Below are 23,688 nucleotides of genomic sequence, written 5' to 3'. Positions count from 1 at the left end.
CTAACCTGCTGAAATTTCATCAGAGCCTAACAGACCTGGGAGAAGGGAAACACCCAACCCCAGCCCTTTCCAGCCTTCCTGTCCCACCCAAGCAGGGAGAAAAACTGAGAAGTGCTGGCAAAGTTCATGGTAGGGGACAGCTTACCAAAAGACTAAGACTAATCAATCATAGGACTGCATAATGCTTCCCCTCCCCCACACCTCACCACCACATTACTGAACATCTAATCACTTGAGTTCCTTTCACTTAGTATATCATATCTGGTTTTAGCAACAATTTACCAGGCACATGAAATGATTTAAAAAAAAATACTGTCTGAAGAGACTGAATGAGCATCAAAACCAGAATCAGATATGGCAGGGATGTTGGAATTGTCAGATTGGGAATTTAAAACAACTACAATTAATATGCTAGGGTTCTAATGGATGAAATAGACAGCTTTCAAGAACAGATGGGTAATGTAATCAGAGAGATGCAAATTCTAAGAATCAGAAAGAAATGCTAGAGACCCAATACACTGTTAACAGAATGAAGAATGCTCATCAGTGAACTGGCTATGACTGAGGAATAAATCTCTAGGCTTGAGTGTATGATAGTGTAAAACTGAAAATAAAGAGAAAATTACTTAAAAAATAACAAACTAGCCAAGAAATCTGGGACAATTACCAAAGGTGTAACATATGCATAATGGGAATACCACAAAGATAAAAAGATAAAGGAACAAAAACAATATTTGAAACAATAATGACTAAGAATTTCTCCAAATTAATGTCAGAATCGTAACACAAATCCAGGGGGCTCAGAGAACACCAAACAGGATAAATGCCAAAAAACTACACCTAGGCATATTATATTCAAACTATAGAAATTTAAAGAGAAACAAAAAAAATAATTATTGAAAGAAGAAAAAGGGAAAAAGAGATTACCTTACTAAAGAAGGGCAAAGATAAGAATTATACCTGATTTCTCTTGGAAACCACAAAGGGAAGAAGACAGTAGAATGAAATATTTAAAGTGCTGAGAGGAAAATGCAACAATCTAGATTCCTATACCCTAAAAATTATTTTTCAAAAGTGAAAGAGAAATAATAAAAACTTTCTCAGACAAATAAAAGTTGAAGACATATAATGCCAATAGATCTGCCTTGCAAGAAATATTAAAAGAAGTTGTTCAGAGAGAAGGAAAATTATATAGATCAGAAACTCTGGTCTATACAAAGAAAGTGAGAGCACAAAAGAAGGAATAAGTAAAAATAAAAAACTGTATTTTTCTTATTATTAATAGATCAAACATGATAGTCTATTCAAAAAGATAATAGTATCAATGTATTAGACTGTGTATTCGTGTATATATATATATACATATATACATATTGCTTATATATGCTTATATGTAAGTGAAATGAATATAAGCCAATGAAATGAATATAAGGCAATGATATAAGCCATGGGAGGGAAGAACAGCTTTGTGTACCTCTCATATAATGCCTAAGTCATTTTATTTTGTTTTCTTCTTCTCATGTCATGCTATTTTAGACCTTGCCCTGCTTATATCTAGATGCTGCTTTTTTGTGTGTGTGTGTTTTAAAGCTATTTGTTTTAACAGTGAATTCCCATCCCTTTGTGATGCTATTTAACCACATTCAGAGTTTCTGTATCTCTATTATGTTTCTGTTCCTTTCCTTGTCTTTTTGTAAAGACAGCTTTCTAGAAATGACTCATATGACTCTCAAAGAAAATGTAGGAATTAAAGAATAATTATGACGACCTGCATAAATGGACACTGGGGATGTGACAGAGGCAGATGTTCAAGAGCAAGAGAAACCAGGAAAAAAAGCTCTTTCTGAAAGGTCTGTGATCAACATTGTTGTCAAAGTTAAATGCTTTTTTTCTTCCTAGTGAAAGCAAAGGGAGCTCTGAAAATAACTACAGATATGAAAAATATCTAAAGTTTTTTTTTAATCAGAAAATTAAAATACAGTTTAAGAACATGACACTACCTAAAGCCCTTTTAAAATTCACTTTTGAAATCAATGCATACAGAGATAAAAATAATTAAAAGCATCAATAGCAAATAGAAAAAAAAACCCATATTCAGTTTCACATAGGTTAAATGTTGTGTTTAAAACTAAGCACACACAAAAAAAATCAATATAGTCATTAACTATCTTACCCACTGGATATGATAAATGATAGATTAGCTTAAATGTGATCAAACTCTTTTTCCCCCACATTCAAAGGAAAGCACTTTTCTGTTCAAGGACCACTTAACTGAACGATGCTGGCTGGTCCCTCTAACATCCAATTTCCTAAAGTCTTCTCAAGTATGGAATTATTTAACAAAAATCTGAAGCAACTAATTTCAGTGTGGGACAACAGCTGTGGGTGGAATATAGCTGCCTCCTTAACATCACCTAAATATATTATGGGATACATTATCTTCAGCCTCTTTCATCTCTGGAAAAGGATTCGTTTTATGAAAAGAAAACCTACCTGCTCAGTTTACATAACACAAACATGAACGATTTCATAGGCAACACATCTTGGACTTTCCAAGCAGAAAGAATCTTCTGAATTTTGACTGGCAAAATACAAAATTCAAGATAGAATAATATCAGCTTTTATCTGTCAACTGTGTTCAATTTATGTTAGCATATGATAGGTAGTGTAGAGATACTGTCACTAAAAATGAAGAAATTAGAATTTAAGCTCAGATACACATTAGTTGACTTACTATTTGAAAAGTAAATTCAGAATAGTTCTACTGTGCAGCTATTTAGTTTTAACCAAGGATTCTCTGTGGATGCTGATTGCAGCCATGAAATTAAAAGACGCTTACTCCTTGGAAGGAAAGTTATGACCAACTTAGATAGCATATTAAAAAGCAGAGACATTACTTTGCCAACAAATGTCCGTCTAGTCAAGGTTATGGCTTTCCCAGTGGTCCTGTATGGATGTGAGAGTTGGACTGTGAAGAAGGCTGATTGCCAAAGAATTGATGCTTTTGAACTGTGGTTCTGGAGAAGACTCTTGAGAGTCCCTTGGACTGCAAGGAGATCCAACCAGTCCATTCTAAAGGAGATCAATCCAGGGTGTTCATTGGAAGGACTGATGCTAAAGCTGAAGCTCCAATACTTTGGCCACCTCATGAGACGAGTTGACTCACTGGAAAAGACTCTGATGCTGGAAGGATTTGGGGCGGGAGGAGAAGGGGACAGCAGAGAATGAGATGGCTGGATGGCATCACCTACTCTGTGGACGTGAGTTTGAGTGAACTCCGGGAGTTGGTGATGGACAGGGAGGCCTGGCGTGCTGTGATTCATGGGGTCACAAAGAGTCGGACACGACTGAGCGACTGAACTGAACTGAACTGAAGGATTCTCTTCTGCTGTTTTGTATGGATACATAAACATTTGTTTGTATTTCTAAAACCAGTTCCTACATTTTAGAAATATCAATTATGTCAATGTGTAACTAAAGCAATTGAAAAATATATACTATTTTCTTCTGCTTAGAGATGTCAGTCTTTTTACTGAATTCTAGGACTTCTCATTCCTTTGTCTCCCCTTAAATAGTCAAAATGCACTAAGATACAAGGCAACTTTTTTAGACACTTGAAATTGGGCAGGCATTTATATCTATTTCTTCTAAAATCCTTCTTTATTTCTTCCAGTGCGCTATATGTATTTTCCTATGTTTCCAACTTTTACTGTAATTCTATAAAGTAGAATACATTTGCTTTTGTATAATTCTGAAGAGCAAAGAAAAAGTGAATCTTATGATCATGTTTTCTTCTAATAAGATATCTGCATACCTCAGGATATAAATGCATATATTGTGGCCCTATATCTGACATGCTATATTTAGCTCTACAAATACATAATAATAAGCATCTTTCTGCACTTATGCTTATAAAAATGACAAGAAATCAATATAGTTCATAGTATTAATGGAATTTTTTAATGGACCATTTCCTTTTCTTAAGATTTCAGTGGTTTATTCTTCATCTTTAACCTTCTGGGATCTATCCTGATACCCTAAACATCCTTTTACAGGCCACTCTTTAAAGGTGACTGACTGATGGCAAGTGGGCCTTAGAAGTCAGGGTAGGGACAGTTTCAATCTCTGTGGAAATATTCCTTTTCTATTGGTATTGTACTAGTAATACATTTTAACTATTCCATATATAGAAATATTCTATGAGGATTTCTGAGGCAACTTATTTAACTAGCTTTTTTCTTATTACTTTATTATGAACTTGTCCATTTGAAGTCTGGAAGGTTTAAGAAGTTGAGAAAAACACACCAAATATGATTTCTTACCCATAAAATGATCTTTAATTCCATCATCTACAATAGAATTATTCACATATCTTTATCTAAGTCATTGTTCACTTCATTCAAAGAACACCATAAGGGTGATCATTTCATTTTATTTTATTTCATTTTATTACATTTCATCTTACTCTGCTTTATCTCACTGTTAAGACAATAATGCCAGTGTGACCTGAACTTTATCTCCCAAGCTGTCAGAGTTTATCTAATAAAATGGTGTAGTTTAAATTCAGGACAATCCACTGTCTGACCCACATCAATATTCTTTCGATCTCTTTCACAGAAATTGATCAGGTCAGTTGGGCAACATTTTTTTCTTACATCATCTTTTATGGTAGGAGCTTGACAATCCATTTATTAACCGACATAGGTTTGTTATAAAATCTTATAACAAGATTTTTCGAGTATGGTAGATATAGTCATTTCAAAGGACTAGCTTTAGTATGATAAGTAATTCTACATTCCTTAGTTTTCATATTGAAAATCTAAGACTATACAGTTTTATGGGGTCAATATATATATAGGTTTCCCAGGTGGTGCTAGTGGTAAGAACCTGCCTGCCAATGCAGGAGATGTAGACACATGGGTTTGATCTCTGGGTCTGGCAGATCCCCTGGAGGAGGGCATGGTACCCGACCTGGGTATTCTTGCCTGAAGCATCCCTTGGACAGAGGAGTCTAGCGGGCTACAGTTCGTGGTGTTGCAAATAGTCAGACACGACTGAGCAACAAAGCACACGTGTGCGCGCACACACACACACACACACACACGTATTTCTGGAATACATTTCTGGAATCGTAAATCTTCCTTCAACTCTATGATTCTACAAATGTAAAAATTTGAGATTCTAAATGATTTTTAATCTATTTTTATCTGTTATCCATTGCAATTATATTTGCTTTTATAGTGAATTACATGAGATTATTATTACTCTCCTGGTCAATGTAACTTTTCCTTTGTCTTTTAACAATTGATTTTTCAAATATCAACAACCAAGTTCCACAACAACTAAGCCAACTTAATCATTTTTAGTAAGTTATATACTAAAATCATTTTTATAGTATGCAAAAATGTCTAGTATGTACAAAAGCTACAAGCTTTCTGTAGAACATAATTTTATGTACTTGTTTTGTTCAGACTTTTTCCTATAGTTATACAGTAACCTAGAATTCAAATCTTTTGGTTGAATGCAATGATACCAAATATGCTTTGCTCTCAACTACATAATGAAGTGAAGTGAAAGTCAATCTTTGCAACACTATGAACTGTAGTGCATCAGGCTGCTCCTTCCATGGAATTCTCCAGGCAAGAATACCACAGTGGGTAGCCATTCCCTTGTAAAGGGGAGCTTTCCAACCCAGGGATCGAACCTGGGTCCCCCGCATTGTAGGCAGACTCTTTACCATCCGAGCCACCAGGGAAGCCATAACTACATAATAACCTAAGATATTACTTTTTTCTTTTAGAAAGTAGACTGCTATTCACAGTGACAACAGAACTTTCTGTCTTGTGATTTTTTTTAATGCTTAAGTGACTATTATTTTTGGCATTTAGCTTGTCACAATCACTAGGAAAAAATTTACCTAAAAGATTATTCTGCATTTTCTAGGTCCTTGATATGAATTATGTATTTAAAGCCTGTGACAGGAAGGCCTGGCGTGCTGTAATTCATGGGGTCGCGGAGAGTCGGACATGACTGAGCAACTGAACTGAACTGAACTGAACTGAAAATTAATAAAACTAAGTTTCAGTGCTTTTAAAGAACCTACAAAGCTGTAATACTTTCTTTCTTGTTCTCAGATTAGGTTCACAAAGGCATTCCTTCTATCACAATTCCATTCACACATAAGGAAGAAAGGAGAAAAAGGAGGGAAGAAAGGAGGGGATGTGGGGAGGCAGGAGGGAGAAAGGAAGGAAGGAAAAAACTAGAAGGGAGCGAAGGGAAAAGGAAGACAGAAAGTGAAAGGGAGGTGGGAAAGGAGAAGGAGGGAAGAAGAGAGTTCTCAAAGGTTTGACTTGAACCTCATCCTAATGCCACAGAGACATTTTTTCCATGTGAATACATGTATGCTTTTTAAAGCTGACTGACTCATTGTATAGCTACTCTGAAAAGCAGTTTGCATTTTCTGGTTTCTCTGGTGGCTCAGAGGGTAAAGCGTCTGCCTGTAATGCAGGAGACCTGGGATTTGATCCATGAGTGGGGAAGATACCCTGGAGAAGGGAAAGGTAACCCACTCCAATACTCTTGCCTGGAGAATCTCATGGATGGAGAAGCCTAGTAGGCTACAGTCCACCGGGTTGCAGAGTCGGACACGACAGCGACTTCACTTCCACTTTCCTTTCACTTTTCTAAAAACCTATTACTCTATGCCCCAGATCTTGCACTCCTGGGCATTTACCCCAGAGAAATGAAGATTTATGTTTACATTAAAACCTATACACAAATGTTTATAATAGCTTTATTCATAATAGGCAAATACTGGAAACAACCAGTATAGAGCTCAATCAGTCAATGGTTAAGCAAATTATTATATAGTCACGTTGTGGAATACTAAATGACATTTAAAAGGAACGGACTAAATAGAAGCATCAACTTGGATTGAATCTTAAGAGAATTATGCTGATTGAGAAAAAATTATTCTCAAAAAGTCACATACTCTCTGGTTTCACTTATAGAATATCTAAAATGATAACATTTTAGATGTGTGTGCTAAGTCACTTCAGTCACGTCCAACTCTTTGCAACCTACTGGACTGTAGCCTGCCAGGCTCCTCTATCTATGAGATTCTCCTGGCAAAAATACTGGAGTGGGTTGCTATTTCCTCCACCAGGGCAGCTTCCTGACCCAGAGATCAAACCCGTGTCTCTCAAGTCTCCTGTATTGTCAGGCGGGTTCTTTACCACTAGAAGAACAACCTAGTGATTGCCAGAGGAAAAGGAAGGAGTGGGTGGGAAGACAGTGGATGTGGCTATGAAAAGGCACCATGACGGACCCTTGCCATGATAGAAATGCCTTTTATCTTTCTTCAAATCATTGTTAACAACCTGTTTGGGGTATTTGCAAGATGTTACCACTAGGGTAGACTAGGTAAAGTTTATAAGAGATATGCGTACATTGTTTCTCAACTGAATCTGAACATACAGCTATCTCAAAGTAAATGATTGATTATAAAAATATCTACTGAAAGATAGCCAGTGGAATTTGCTGTATGACTCGGGGAACCTAAATCCATTGCTCTGTGACAACCTAGAGGGGTGGGATGGGGTGAGAGATGAGTAGGAGGTTCAAGAGGGGGAAGACATATGTATACCTATGGCTGATTTATGTTGATGCATGGCAGAAACCATCACGATATTGAAAAGTAATTACCTTCCAATTAAAAATAAAATTTTAAAAATATATCTATTTAATGTAAAATTAGAGCTTCCAAGCTTCTCAGACTTTACCAGCAAAGGCAGTACAACTTGAAGTTCTTATAGTGGGATTCAGGATGTCTTTCATTATGATTTGGTAGCCTTCTGAATACAATATTTTTTCAAGAAGAATATACAATGTAACTATAGCTGTTGTTTAGTCTCTAAGTCATATCTGACTCTTTGTGACTCCATGGACCGTAGGCCACCAGGATTCTCTGTCCCTGGGGTTTCCCAGGCAAGAATACTGGAATGGGTTGCCATTTGTGTCTCCAAATGTAACTATTAATGGCCTGGTAAATCAAGTACACCAAAGAATGCTCAAACTACCGCACAATTGCACTCATCTCACACGCTAGTAAAGTCATGCTCAAAATTCTCCAAGCTAGGCTTCAGCAATATGTGAATCGTGAACTCCCAGATGTTCAAGCAGGTTTTAGAAAAGGCAGAGGCACCAGAGATCAAATTGCCAACATCCGCTGGATCATGGAGAAAGCAAGAGAGTTCCAGAAAAACATCTATTTCTACTTTAGTGACTATGCCAAAGCCTTTGACTGTGTGGATCACAACACACTGTGGAAAATTCTGAAAGAGATGGGAATACCAGACCACCTGACCTGCCTCTTGAGAAACCTGTATGCAGGTCAGGAAGCAACAGTTAGAACTGGACATGGAACAACAGACTGGTTCCAAATAGGAAAAGGAGTACATCAAGGTTGTATATTGTCACCCTGCTTATTTAACTTATATGCAGAGTACATCATGAGGAACGCTGGGCTGGAAGAAGCACAAGCTGGAATCAAGATTGCCGGGAGAAATATCAATAACCTCAGATATGCAGATGACACCACCCTTATGGCAGAAAGTGAAGAGGAACTCAAAGGCCTCTTGATGAAAGTGAAAGAGGAGAGTGAAAAGGTTGGCTTGAAACTCAACATTCAGAAAACGAAGATCATGGCATCTGGTCCCATCACTTCATGGGAAATAGATGGGGAAACAGTGGAAACAGTGTCAGACTTTATTTTTTTGGGCTCCAAAATCACTGCAGATGCTGATTGCAGCCATGAAATTAAAAGACATTTACTCCTTGGAAGGAAAGTTATGACCAGCCTAGATAGTATATTAAAAAGTGCAGACATTACTTTGCCAACAAAGGTCCGTCTAGTCAAGGCAATGGTTTTTCCTGTGGTCATGTATGGATGTGAGAGTTGGAATGTGAAGAAAGCTGATTGCCGAAGAATTGATGCTTTTGAACTGTGGTGCTGGAGAACACTCTTGAGAGTCCCTTGGACTGCAAGGAGATCCAACCAGTCCATTCTAAAGGAGATCAATCCAGGGTGTTCATTGGAAGGACTGATGCTAAAGCTGAAACTCCAATACTTTGGCCACCTCATGCGATGAGTTGACTCACTGGAAAAGACTCTGATGATAGGAGGGATTGGGGGTAGGAGAGAAGGGGATGACAGAGAATGAGATGGCTGAATGGCATCACCGACTCGATGGACATGAGTTTGAGTGAACTCCGGCAGTTGGTGATGGACGGGGAGGTCTGGCATGCTGTGGTTCATGGGGTCGCAAAGAGTCGGACACGGCTGAGCGACTGAACTGAAATGAACTGAAATCAAGTACACATGTGATTGATGCAAATGTTGACATTAATATTTTTATCCTCTAATCATAGCATACAGTATGCTGTTATCATTTTTATAATGATCAGTCACTTACCTTCATTTTGTAAGTACCTGGACACATTTTCCACTGTCTGTGTTTTCTCATTCACTATTATGCTTTATATCTATTTATCTTTGGCAGAATTATGTACAATTAAAAGACATGTTTTTCTCCCGGGAGTTACAGAATTATAAATAAGCAAGCAACTCTGATGCTGTGAGGGATTGGGGGCAGGAGGAGAAGGGGACGATAGAGGATGAGATGGCTGGATGGCATCACTGACTCAATGGACATGAGTTTGAGTGAACTCTGGGAGTTGGTGATGGACAGGGAGGCCTGGTGTGCTGCAATTGATTCATGGGGTCGCAAAGAGTTGGACACGACTGAGCTACTGAACTAAACTGAACTGAAGCAATTTATAACCAATAGAAGAGTTATATTTACTGGCAAGTTTGGTTACCACGTATTATGTTGTCAGGTATTTTTTTATAATCATATTTAAGCGTAAAATGCACATTCCAAAAATAAAATTTAAACATTAATGTTAACAAACAGTTTAGTCTTATCCTACCCCCAGAAATTTAAGAGTAAAGGTATATATTCTTAGATATTTGACTTACATACATTAATTTACTACTAATGCAAACTGGCCATTAATTTGTTAAATATAATTTGCTAATATTAGGGTCATTTTTGATGCTCTATATTATGGTTTTAAGGTTTATGTTAAAGACTTAGGACATTCAACTGCCAAATGTTGCAGATTAAACATTACAGAGAATTTCCTCTAGTTTTTTTCTTTTTCTCTACCAGCAAGAGTTACAGTATTTATAATTTCTACACTATGTCACTAAGGTATTCATGCATAGTTACCATAATTCTGGCAATATGTAAAACTCAATAGATTTTTATTCCATATCTGTGCATTCCATTCCCCTTTCTCATTTTGCAGGAAAGTGTTTTTCTTTAAAAATTCTCACTTCTATTAAAAACTGTTCACAAAATCCCAGTGGAAAAAAGTATTACTTACTATATTAAGCTTTCCATCCATTTCCTATATATGTGCTGACCAAAAGGATCCATATAGAGCAGCATCATTGAAAGCAATCTTATATTTGCTACTCCCTTAGGCTGTCTCCACTCTACATATTTATGGAAAGTTGGCACAGTTGATAAAGAATCCACCTGCCAATGCAGGAGACACAAGAGATGTGGGTTTGATCCCTGAGTCAGGAAGATCCCCTTGAGGAGGAAATGGCAGCCGACTCCAGTATTCTTGCCTGGAAAATTTTATGGACAGAAGAGCCTGGTAGATGAGGTCAAAAGAGTCAGACATGATTGAGTGTACACATGCACACATATATTAAGAATGAAGCTTGAAAAAGTTAAATGAAGCAGTATAGCAGAGGCCACTGAATCTATAAATGAGCATTATTTCCACATACATAAATAAATGTGTTATGAATTATAAGATAGGAACTGCAGAAGATGGAAATTAATTAATGCAATATTTTCAAATTTGAACATGAAAGTGCAGCATAGTTTCTTCTGAGCCAGAGAGATAATCTCACTAACTAGAAAGTTATTAGTCATTTGACTCCTATTAAGAAGGAAAATCTACTGAGGATTGCCTCCTACCGTGTTTTAAACTGTTGACCATTGTTAATGAATGGACTTCTTCATGAGCCAAGAATATTGGTGCCCAGAAAATATTTTTACGTAAACTGTCCCCACTATCACTTGAATATGACTAGTGGCATAAATAGCTTAATGTCTTTTAAGGTATTTGGGGTTATTTGGGGTATTTATTGTTCAGGACCCTCACTCCCACTGCATGCATACACATATACACATTCCTTAAAAATGGTTACTTGTATTGTCTTAGGTTTCAAGAATTTCCATTAATTTACAATAAGAATGTCTCTTTTGGAACAGCATTAGTAAGTGAAACATATCATCTCACTATTGGTACTTGTGAGAACAAAGGCTGGCAGAGTTTCCCATTTAAAAAAAAAACACTAATGCAAGCTAGAATGTTCTGAACAACATAATGGAAGTGCATTTTTAAAAAAAGAATCAACAATGTAAAACAGAGGGGAAAAAAACACAGTGGATATGCTATTATAGCATTCATAATTATAATCAATAGACTAGTATAAGTGTGTAGCTGATTATACTCAGCAACACATAACAAAGAAAGGGAATGCTGTTTCCAAAGAAGCTTGATTTGATCAACTGTAAATGTTGAAAGGCTGTGAGCCAAACAAACTGAAACAATGACAGAAGAATCAAGTGCAAGCTGATTGGATCAGCAGTGGCCAAGGTACCCTCCCTGCTTTCAGTGGGGATTTGCTTCAGTGAAACCTCTTGTGACACAGTGATGGCAACAAACAATCCTTCTCCAAGGAGAAGTAGGGGAGGGCCGTAAGGAAAATAGCAAGAGTGAAAACCAGACAAAAATTTACCACTGTTGCCACTCTTACATTGCAGAAAATCAATGGAGGGGGATGAATGGGAGAAAGCCGCCATGGCTCGCTCTCATCCTCAATTGGACATAACTTAATCCCCGTGACCTTTGGGGAAGCTGAAAGCATAAAATGACCCCAATCATCAAAAGCACCATTAAAATGAAGAGCACAAAACCGTGACTATGGTTAGAAAATGCAGACAATGAAGAGAGTATGGAGGAAATTTGCCCCTTTAGGAGGTGAGTGAATGCTGCCTCAGAGATTCCCATAATGGTTGCAGATAGACAGCGGCCACCACTGGCAGGATAGTTGGGAGAGGGTGGGCTGGGGAAGAGCTGGAATTTATCACGTGACCTCGGGCCCAACTTGCAGAGGTTTCAGACTTTCCCCTCCCACTTCCAATTTACAACCAGTTTCTATGTGTCTTTCAGTTCAGTTCAGTTCAGGTCGTGTCCGACTCTTTGTGACCCCATGAATTGCAGCAGCCAGGCCTCCCTGTCCATCACCAGCTCCTGGAGTTCACTCAAACTCATGTCCATTGACTCGGTGATGCCAGCCAACCACCTCATCCTCTGTTGTCCCCTTCTCTTCCTGCCCCCAATCCCTCCCAGCATCAGGGTCTTTTCCAGTGAGTCAACTCGCCGCATGAGGTGGCCAGAGTATTGGAGTTTCAGCTTTAGCATCAGTCCTTCCAATGAACACCAGGATTGATCTCCTTTAGAATGGACTGGTTGGATCTCCTTGCAGTCCAAGGGACTCTCAAGAGTCTTCTCCAGCACCACAGTTCAAAAGCATCAATTCTTCAGCAATCAGCTTTCTTCACAGTCCAACTCTCACATCCATACATGACCACTGGAAAAATCATAGCCTTGACTAGACAGACCTTGGTTGGCAAAGTAATGTCTCTGCTTTTTAATATGCTGTCTAGTTTGGCCATAACTTTCCTTCCAAGGAGTAAGCATCTTTTAATTTCATGGCTGCAATCAGCATCCGAAGTGAATTTGGAGGCCAAAAAAATAAAGTCTGACACTGTTTCCACTGGTTCCCCATCTATTTCCCGTGAAGTGATGGGACTAGATGCCATGATCTTAGTTTTCTGAATGTTGAGATTCAAGCCAACTTTTCCACTCTCCTCTTTCACTTTCATCAAGAGGCTTTTTAGTTCCTCTTCACTTTCTGTCATAAGGGTGGTGTCATCTGCATATCTGAGGTTATTGATATTTCTCCCAGCAATCTTGATTCCAGCTTGTGCTTCTTCCAGCCCAGTGTATGTGTCTTTAGGAGACAGCAAAAGAAGGGCAGGAGTTGAAACAGCAGTGGGCAAGGAAAAAAAAAGAAAGAAAGTTGCCCTAAGAGTGAGGAATTCAGCAGGGTAATTTCAATATCATGTTATATTTTTTCCTTAAGAAATAAAATTGAGTGAATTCCTCCTTGTCACCACAAAGCAACCAGGCAATTAGGCAAACTAAAAATAAAGCCTATAGTTCAAGAGGTCTGCCATTTTTATGAAATGCTATCTATGTGGAAGTACATCCTGAATGATTTAGCGGGGAATTCTGTGTGAGTGGGCTTCCCTGGTAGCTCAGATGGTAAAGAATCTGCCTGCAATGAGAGAGACCTAGGTTTGATCCCTGGATCAGGAGGATCCCCTGGAGAAGGGAATGGCAACCCACTCCAGTAGTCTTGCCTGGAGAATTCCATGGACAGTAGAGACTGGAAGGCTCTGTGGGGTGGCAAAGAGTCAGACACGGCTGAGCGACTTTCACTTTATTCATCTTTTATCCAAATAAACTCAAACTTGGCACATTAAAACAGAAATAGAATGTGTCTTTTCTCATTTCAAAAAGCAAGTATGTAGGGTTTTTATCCCCACTAAGAACATTAAATGATCCTTTTAACATTGATTTTAAATTTAGATGAATTGTAATAATAGCTAACATTTGCTGACTTCTTATTAGGTGTTTGGGACTATAGTAAGATCTTCAAAAATATTTGCTTATTTAGTCCTCATAAAACTTCTATGAAATCAATCCTATTATTTCACAATTTATAGATGAAGAGACTGAGGCCAAAAAATGAAAAGAAAAATGACTTGTCCAAAGTCACAAATTTAACTGGTGCTTCCTAAATATCACACTGTATTGAATATCTAAAGAAACAATCATACATACTTCACTTCAGTTCAGTCGCTCGGTTGTGTCCGACTCTTTGCGCAGTTATTCCAAAATGCTAAGCAAATTATTTGATATTTTGACTAAATTTAACAAACCATGTGGATCTTACTTGAATATCATCCAACATGTTAACTAGCAGCAGTGATTGGAAACATTGTTTTATTCATACACTTGAAGGAATTGGTAGTAAATCTGCCCATTCTATGATGAGAAAAGAATATTTGCTAAACAGAGAAAGAGGTCTGAGTTTTTATTCAGAACCTCAAATGTGATCACCATACCTCAAAACCAGATTCATCCCTCTATAAAAAGAAAGGAGTGATCTATTTCTTCTTGGTCCTGAACATCATTTTAATGCTACGGAAGGAGTATTCCATTAATGCAGGTATTACTATTGTGCCACTTCTGCTCTTAACATGCAAGATGTGTCTGTTCATACAGCCGATGCAGCTGGGGCCACCACCTGTTAACTAACTTCAAACACCATTTAATTAGCCCGTGCTAAAGTTACCCTATGCTTTGACTGGAAAGGAGTGGAACAGTAGCAGATGCTAAGCACAATAAAAGAAAAGACCTTGAATACCAGGGCAAAGTGGGTGGAGAGAATAACAAAAACGTCAACAGACAGACAGAGCCAGAAATATTAATAAAATCGACCGGAAATTAACTCTCACGGATAAAGTTCAAGGGAGCAAGTCTCTGCAGATTAAATCCCATCCCACCAAGGTATCTGTCACATCGGAGGTAACTGAGGATTTTATTTGAGCCTTTTGAATATATGCAGAATTCAATTGGACAATTGGCTTAGTTTTTCATTATATAAAGGGATAGTCATTACTTATTGTTTCCATGAAAACCTCCATGACTTTCAGATAAAAAAATCTAGGCATTATAGAAAAAGAAATGTTGTCATGATAAAGCATAATTTTCCCTAATATTTTAAGAGCTCTAATTTGTCAGTGTTCCCACTAGAAGAGATCTGGAAACAAATGGTTTTAAAATTATGAGCATTTCTCCATCAGTAGAATGATTCCCATGCAGAAGGCACTTTATCTTGCTTTGTCAAATTAAGTTGAATTTAAATGAGTTAAAAACATCTTCTGGTGATATTTGTATTCTGAGTTGCAAGCTTATTCATTAATGTATTTGTCTTCCTAACTTTCAGTAGTATATTTTATGTTAATAGGATTTTACAGATAGACATAGATATATAAAGAGATATACATCTCTCTCTTTTTTTGCTGTTTTTGTTTTAATATAGGTTAATCTCTATTACTTGTTCAGATTTCACCACTTGGGATATATCCCAAATTAGCTCAAACAAAATTATATTTGAGAATTTTCATGTAGCTATTTCTCTATTGTTTTTCCAGAACTGTAATATTTTTACAAATTCAGAAACAGAATGTGATATTGGCAAACCAAATATTAATTCCAAATTTGTATTATATTACTTCAGTTTCAAGAATAGCCTCTCTGAAGAATGCATTACATTTGCTCAAATCAGGATATATCTGTACTTTTATCTATATATCCATATCTGAAATTACTCAAAGAGTGCTCTTAGAAGCAAAAGTAGAGTTCACCTACCTAGCAATATTTAATAGCTTTCTTTAAATTACAACTTCTTTTGGCTTTGAGAATTATCATTGTTTATTACATTGTCCTTTATATATGGTTTGTCATAGATGGATATTTGTAAATCACCCCTTTTTAATATGCAAGAAGGTCAACTTTCACCAGTAAAACATTTAAATGACTTAAGCTTAACAATTTTCTATTTCCTAGAATATATATTTGCATGGAAAGTGGGAAAGGGAGAAAGTTATTATTCTATCAGCAATAGTAATTTACCATAATGCCATTCTGAATTAGATTTATAGTAAGTTTAACTACATAAGTATATAAGAGAATCCTAAATAAAGGAATAATTGATATTCATTCATTGAGAAAAGTTACCTCTGTATTAAACTCTTGACTCTAGCAAAACTGAGTCAGTTTTTCATCCAATCATTCAGCAAAAATGTATTGATTGTCCACTCTGCTCTAAGTACTGTGCTAGGACCAGGCATACTAAGTCATGACCCTGCTTTAAGTGCTCTTAAGCTTATACCAAAATGTAAATCTTTGTCCCTGAAGAGTAACGAAAAGAACTGTTGTCAAAAAAAAAGGACTCTGCATTTACCTTGAATTTTTGTAGTCAATAGTTCAATCTCCAAATTTACATTTAAAAATATGTTGGTAAAACTTTATTTTAATGATAAATACTATTTTTATAATATTTTGCTGTGTATTTCCAGCTTATACACAACCAGTTTCCTTATGTATTTTGTATGGTCTATAAAAGAAGACAGTGAAGAAACCTTGTGAGATGCGTAATGGAGCTCAGAAATAGATTTGTGAAATTACGTAATCTTATTGTTCAGCGGCTGGAAAATAATCACTAACCTGGTGTTCCATTGCCTATATACTACAGAATTCCATCCAGTCCCTAGAATTAGATTGATGAGTAAAGACAGTATAGTAAAATAGAGTACCATGAAAACATGTGGATGCTTTGGAGTCAGAAATTTGAAATCAAATTCCAAATTCCCTGCTTACTGATTGCATTACAGAGACCAAAGGAATTCTCTGAGCACTAGTTTCACCATCTTTAAAATGGAAACATTGTAATGTGGACTATGATCATGATGATGACTATGATCTTGATAGAGCTGTAAAAATGACATGAGAAAATATACATAAAGTGACTTACTAAATATTAAGTAAACTAAAGCATTCAGTTCAGTTCAGTTGCTCAGTCGTGTCTGACTCTTTGGGCCCCTATGAACCGCAGCACTCCAGGCCTCCCTGTCCATCACCAACTCCCGGAGTTCACCCAAACCCATGTCCATTGAGTCGGTGATGCCATCCAACCATCTCATCCTCTGTCGTCCCCTTCTCCTCCTGCCCTCATTCTTGCCCAGCATCAGGGTCTTTTCCAATGAGTCAACTCTTCACATGAGGTGGCCAAAGTACTGGAGTTTCAGTTTTAGCATCAGTCCTTCCAATGAACACCCAGGACTGATCTCCTTTAGAATGGACTGGTTGGATCTCCTTGCAGTCCATGGGACTCTCAAGAGTCTTCTCCAAGACCACAGTTCAAAAGCATCAATTCTTTGGTGCTCAGCTTTCTTTATAGTCCAACTCCCACATCCATACATGACCACTGAAAAAACCATAGCCTTGACTAGATGGACCTTTGTTGACAAAGTGATATCTCTGCTTTTTGATATGCTATCTAGGTTGGTCATAACTTTCCTTCCAAGGAGTAAGCGTCTTTTAATTTCATGGCTGCAATCAGCATCTGCAGTGATTTTGGAGCCCAGAAAAATAAAGTCAGCCACTGTTTGAATATTATTTGTGACTATAATCAGAACAATTTTTACTTCTGTTTTCTCACTTACGATGCATTCTAATCAACTAAACTAGAAAATGAGAATAAGCACTAACATTTAATTTGAAGTCATTGTATGAAATCTTTTTCATTTAATACAATCCCATAATCGTAGGTCACGGTTACAATAACGTAGTTTATCATGAAGATTATTTTAGTCAAATACCAAACCGCTCTGAATTTTTTTTCTTTCTCTCAGTGGTAATGGATGATAAAATCTTCCAATTTAGGAAGAACCATCTGGGCTTTCCTGGTAGCTCAGCTGGTAAAGAATCCATCTGCAATACTAGAGAACCTGGTTTGATTCCTGTGCCAGGAAGTTCCGTTGGAGAAGGGAGAGGCTACCCACTCCAGTGTTATTCTGCTTCCCTGATGGCTCAGACAGTTAAGAATCCGCCTGCAGTGTGGGAGATCTGGGTTCAATCCCTGGGTTTGGAAGATCCCCTTGAGAAGTACATGGCAATCCATTCCAGTATTCTTGCCTGAAGAATCCTCATGGACAGAGGAGCCTGGTGCGTTGCAGTCCATGGGGTCTCAAAGAGTTGCTTAATGCAACTAAGCACTAAGCACACCCATTCACTAAGCACTTTATTTGAATACATATTTTACATCAATTTTATCATTTAAATTCATTTTATCTCAACATATTTTCTAACAATCATTAAATCATTGTCCATATGGATCATTATATTCCTGATTCTTTTATCTTTGATAACACAGCAACATTGACTTTCCTTCCAATAGGAAAATTAAAAGCAGCTATAAAATGTTGTTTTTTCTTTGTTACTATATTGCTGCTTAAAAAGTTAGGTTTCATGCAATACTTTGTAGCACAATTTTGGAACCTGACATATATTATAGTTAATATTCTATAATGTATAGACTTCTGGAAAAGTCATTCAGTCTTCACTGTGAATGATTGTTTTTTACTTGCTTCATTCTCTAATTTTTTAAAGTAGATATTCCTAAAAGTACCTACTTTTTTTTCTTTCCACCTCTATAAATGTAACTCTTATTTCTCATCTTATCCCTAGTACAAAACAATGGAGAAAATGATAACATCCTTTCCATAATTATTTTAACCATACTTGATTAAAGCAGAAGTTTGAGTTTAATTTTAATTTGATCTTGTAGAATTGTGACACAAATTTAAAGCTTCACAGACATAGTTTTTGTACTTAATTTTGTAATTCATTGCCTGGGTTTCTAATTAAATGTTCTCAGTACTTCATTTAAAGTACCAATTCCCCGCATTCCTCTTGATTAGTAGGAAAGAATCAATGAGAATTGATCCAATTTGTAGAACACAATTCTCATATTGATAGTAGTTTATATTCATTTGCTTTCCCCTAATCTTTTATTAATGGTCATCTTCAAAATGTCAATTAATGCCAAAGACCTCACAGTGATAATGCAGATCTATAAAAAAAACTGGCTTGACACTTTACAGTAGGGCCAAAGGAAGAAGATATTATTTTTAGCACATATTTTCATAACTGAATATGACAGAAATGAAGGATAAAGATGAAAAAGCTAATGATCCAAGCTATGAATTTCACACTCAATTAAAAAAGTAAAAATAAATAAATGAAAAAATTTAAACAACACATGCCTCTACATTTCCACAAAGTAACACTGACTGCCATAATATAATGAACAGTTTAGAGAAATATGGGTTGAATGGTAGTACAAACATACAAATATAAGTCTTTGTACTACAAAAATATTAGCTATTTTACTCAAATCTCTGGGAAAGAGAAACTTCATTGCATCATTTTCTGCTGCATATTATAGAGAAAATTTTAGACCGCTCTGTCTTCCTCTGCCATCCTTTAAACTTTTGGGAATGTTTTTCATAATAGATTGAGTAATTGTTAACGTTATGCCATATTTGCTTTAGTGCTTTTAATTCACTTTCTGAACCATCTGAAAGTAACTTAAAGATAATTCATCCTTTACTTATTCGGCATATGTGTCCTAGGAATATATTTTGTTTTCTGTGGATTTTAAGTTGGATCTTAGTGTTGATTGAATTCAGGGTGAGCATTGTTAGCCCAGACACTTCCTAGTTGTGATTGCATGTTTTATCATCAGTTGTCTTCCCACTTTTACTTACCAGCTATTGGTGACATGAAATTTGCTAACTGAGTGCAAGTGCTGACTGCCAGGTCGGTCTATCCATTGTAAAAGTGAATTTTTCCTTATGCAGTTAGTAAGTAATCTGGGGTAATACATTTTCCCTGTATATTTTGTTTCCTACCACTTTTTATCAAGTGAATTTTGATAATGCTTGTCTGAATGAATTATTTTGTTAGAGGTTGCTATATAATGACTTTTTTCTAATTCAAAGTTTCCATTATTGTTTGGCATTGCTCTTGGGGAAATTTCAGTAAAGACATTATTACATAAAATAACAAATCTAAAATTTACCCTTCAGTTCAGTTCAGTCGCTCAGTTGTATCACCTTTAATACATTATTATATTTAAGGAGAAAGTTTTCTGAAAAACAGAAAACTATAGGTCTTCATTCCCATTTATCATTGTTGTTGCTCTTATCAAATTTATATAAGACTGTTACAAGAAGGCCCATTCATATATTATATAGCTTATACAAATAATGCATGTATTATATGATTATGTATATGTGTACACATATAACCACATATAACCATATGCATTTTATACATGTGCATATATATTTTGTTTATACAGTATAGGTTTATGTTTGGCATACAACCCACTCAAAAAAAAAAATAGAAATAAAACTATTTAGCAAAATATACTAGAAAAAATAACCCCATAAGCCAGAGTCTAGTTTTAACCACAGATATTAACCTTTCACTGAATTGCAAAATATTAAAAATATAACACAGTGATAACTCTCTTAACATAGACAGGGAACATAGGAAATAAGTAGGTCAAAGGAAAGGATGATAAGCTCAGTATTTTGTGGGAGAAAGTGTGAGGTTTCTTGGAAATAAGCAGTGGAGATTAGATTTGGTCATTGGTAGAGAATCTAACTAAGAATTGAAAAAAGTTTCATCATCTTCTAAAAAAATAGCTGAATCCATGAGCCTGAATGAAGAGAGCTACAGAGAGCATGTTGAACAAGAAATGGATGAGGTCTGGAGTCCTGTGAAAGACAAGTATTTAAAGAGCATTGGGAGAGAAGTGGAATTTCACAGATGAGTCATTAGATCTGTATGACTGCATTGATTAGAATTAAAGTTTAGATCTAGAAAACAACATTTTGAAAAAAAGAGCCCTAACATAAAAGAGAGGACGTAACTATAAAATTGTAACAGGTTACTTTGAAAAGCAGTGAAGATCATGTGGCCACTAAATTTAGATGAATTTGCAAATCTGATGAAAGATTGTTGTGGGATCCATCTAACATATTTCTAACTCTGAGTGTCTATACTTTTATGACTCAAGAATTCTTTTTCTATTGAAAGAGTTGTTTTATAAACAACTTTTCCAAGTACTAGGGATAAAGAGAGTACAATAGCATCTAATTTATATCAAGTTGGGTTTTTTTTTTTCTAAGTATGATGAAAGTCGCTCAGTCCTGTCCGACTCTTTGCAACCCCATGGACTGTAGTCCATGGAATTCTCCAGGTCATAATACTGGAGTGGGTAGCCTTTCCCTTCTCCAGGGGATCTTCCCAACCCAGGGATCAGACCCAGGTCTCCCACATTGCAGGTGGATTCTTTACCAACTGAGCCACAAGGGAAGCCCAAGAATACTGGAGTGGGTAGCCTATCCCTTCTCCAGTGGATCTTTCCGACCCAGGAATTGAACTGGGGTCTCCTGCATTTCAAACAGATTCTTTACCAACTGAGCTATCAGGGAAGCCCTGAGTATGATACTGGTACAGAAATTACAGGTTTTGTATTTTCAAATTGTTTCAGACTGAAAGCCTATCACTTGAGTGAGATTCACATTCTTGGTTATCACCTTTCATTAATTCATGAATCACTTAAAGGAAAAAGAAAAAACTTCTCAAGTCTGTTCAGTGTTGCAGATCCACTCGTCAGATTTCAGGTTACCAATGTGAAACAGATTACCTGATCTTCAGGTGGGGTAACAGACGCACGGAAGCCAGCACCCCTAGAGCCAGTGCATTTTTCAGTGTCCTGATGGCTTTTATCAACTGTAGCCATACCTACTTCAATTCAGGCCTGGATGGCTCTAAATAAGAACTAAATAATCTCTTGCCTCATTTATGTTCTATTCTACAGCTCACATAGTCAATACTAGTTAACAAAAACTTTAAATACATATCTTTTGGACCATCTCCTACAGCTCACATGCTGTTAGTGGAATGGTTGTTTCCTGTCATAATTACCTTTTGACAGAAAGGAAGAAGACAAAAGAGTAAAGTTAGTAAAACTGGCATCTTTTGTTTCCTAGACCTAAAGGTCTAGCATGAAAAGTGAAAGTGTGAGTCACTCAGTTGTGTCTGACTCTGTGCAGCCCCATGGACTGTAGCCCACCAGGCTTCTCTGTCCATGGAATTGTCCAGGCAAGAATATTGGACTGGGTTGCCATTCCCTTCTCCAGGGAATCTTCTGGATCAAGGGATCAAATCTGGGTTTCCCATGTTCCAGGCATATTCTTTACCATGTAAACCACTAGGGATGCATATTAGTGATTAAAGACAATACTAGGCAGACAATATACTGCAAAAGTAAGGTAAGATTCACTGATGCAAAGTCTGTTATTTCCTGAGCCTAGGAAGGAGCCAGAATGTTGATGAGTGGAAACAGGAAAGCAAATTCAGACACCATTTAGGATAAGTTACACATAGGTGAAAAATCTACTTTTAGCAGACTTAGGTATCTTGTTTCAAGTGATGGTGAACTTCCTTTCCTTGTCTCTGCTGTTTTTGTAATAATGTCCTCATTTTCATCAGAGAAGCTTTAATAAAAAAGCATTCACAGGCCTTATCCCCAAAGTCTTATAATACCATTACAGACAAATTGACTTAGATTTGGATAGATTTTTACTGTATTTTTAACAGAGTGGTGAGAAATATGTGCTTTCACATTAAATAAACTATCTCATCATAAATTGAAAGTAGCATTTCCTTTGAAAGAGGGCATCTGCTCCTATAAATAAGTAGTCTGTAAAATTAAAGTTGACCCTAAACACACTGTATCTTTAAAACTCGATTGTAAACAGGGGTGGTCCCTTAAAAGCCTTTTAATACATTTGAGCAAGCACCTTCCATTTATCTTCCTACATGAAACCCTTTTATTTGGTTAGTCTATCTGAGCAAGGTTACTTAGTTTGAGGCAGAACATTGTCCTAACACTGCTTCAAAATACACAAAAATGCCTGGTTCCCATTCTGTCTTACTGCTGTGACTTACATCTCTGACCAAAGCAATCTGTTCATATAAATAAGTTAACAGACTGGAGGGGTAGCTGGTGGACTGGTTCCCTGCCCTACCACTCCCAGAGTTGGTTTTAAGGACAAACATGACAAGAGCCATGGCTGGGAAGGCAAGGATGAATAGAGTGATAATGAGCCCTCTTTTTCTCCCCTTTAGTCTGCAGAGATCTGAACCTTTTTATTTTTTCCCCCCTTCATTTTAACCTCACCAGGGTAATTAAATGACACGTCGACTGGGGAGGGGGGAAGATAGGAACAGGGTCGTTAAACATACTACATGCAAAAAGCCACAAAGCAGACTCACGTGGGACTTTTTATCCTCTTTTAAAATGTTCTACAGCCTCCTTGAATAACGGTGTCTAAGACAAAATGTGTCAGCCTAGCTAAAAAAAACTAGCAGGGACACAAAATTAATGACCCCTGTGCTGTTTCTAAAGGGGCATTACCTGCGTGTCCTGGCTGCCTCATCCATAAGTGACAGACTTTCCTTCCTCGAGTGAACAGCTGTGCTTCTTCACTGCTCAGACTAAGAAACCCTCTGTAGCTGCTGTTTAAGGTGGTTAAAAAGCCTACAGAACAGCACAACTTGAATGACCTAGGACTCTCTGGTATTCGATCTAGGAGGTAGGCACTTGGGTTTTATTGTGTCTGTCTGCTTATCAACAACAGAGCTTAGAGACTATGCCCATATTTATCTCACACACAGAGATATGACACACAGAAATTAGTGGTGTCACTGGGTGTGTATATCTATTTATACGGCAGCTCAGCTTTTGAATATTAGGACTTGAAT

The 23,688-nt window shown here is 36.9% G+C and overlaps 1 long non-coding RNA gene across 2 annotated transcripts in view; it reads right to left on the bottom strand.

Moving 5' to 3' along the window:
- Positions 1–23,688, bottom strand: part of LOC129546150 (uncharacterized) — a 62,045-nt gene that overhangs the window by 5,904 nt on the left and 32,453 nt on the right. For both annotated transcript variants that reach the window (XR_016037405.1, XR_008683874.1), the window contains exon 2: positions 2,494–2,581. This is a non-coding gene — a long non-coding RNA (uncharacterized LOC129546150). The remainder of the gene's footprint in view (positions 1–2,493; positions 2,582–23,688) is intronic.

Source organism: Moschus berezovskii, chromosome 1 (genome assembly GCF_049115385.1).
Source record: "Moschus berezovskii isolate FMDL1 chromosome 1, NW_MosBer_1.0, whole genome shotgun sequence".
Classification (NCBI taxonomy): domain Eukaryota; kingdom Metazoa; phylum Chordata; class Mammalia; order Artiodactyla; family Moschidae; genus Moschus; species Moschus berezovskii.
This window is presented reverse-complemented; position numbering and strand designations above follow the sequence as displayed.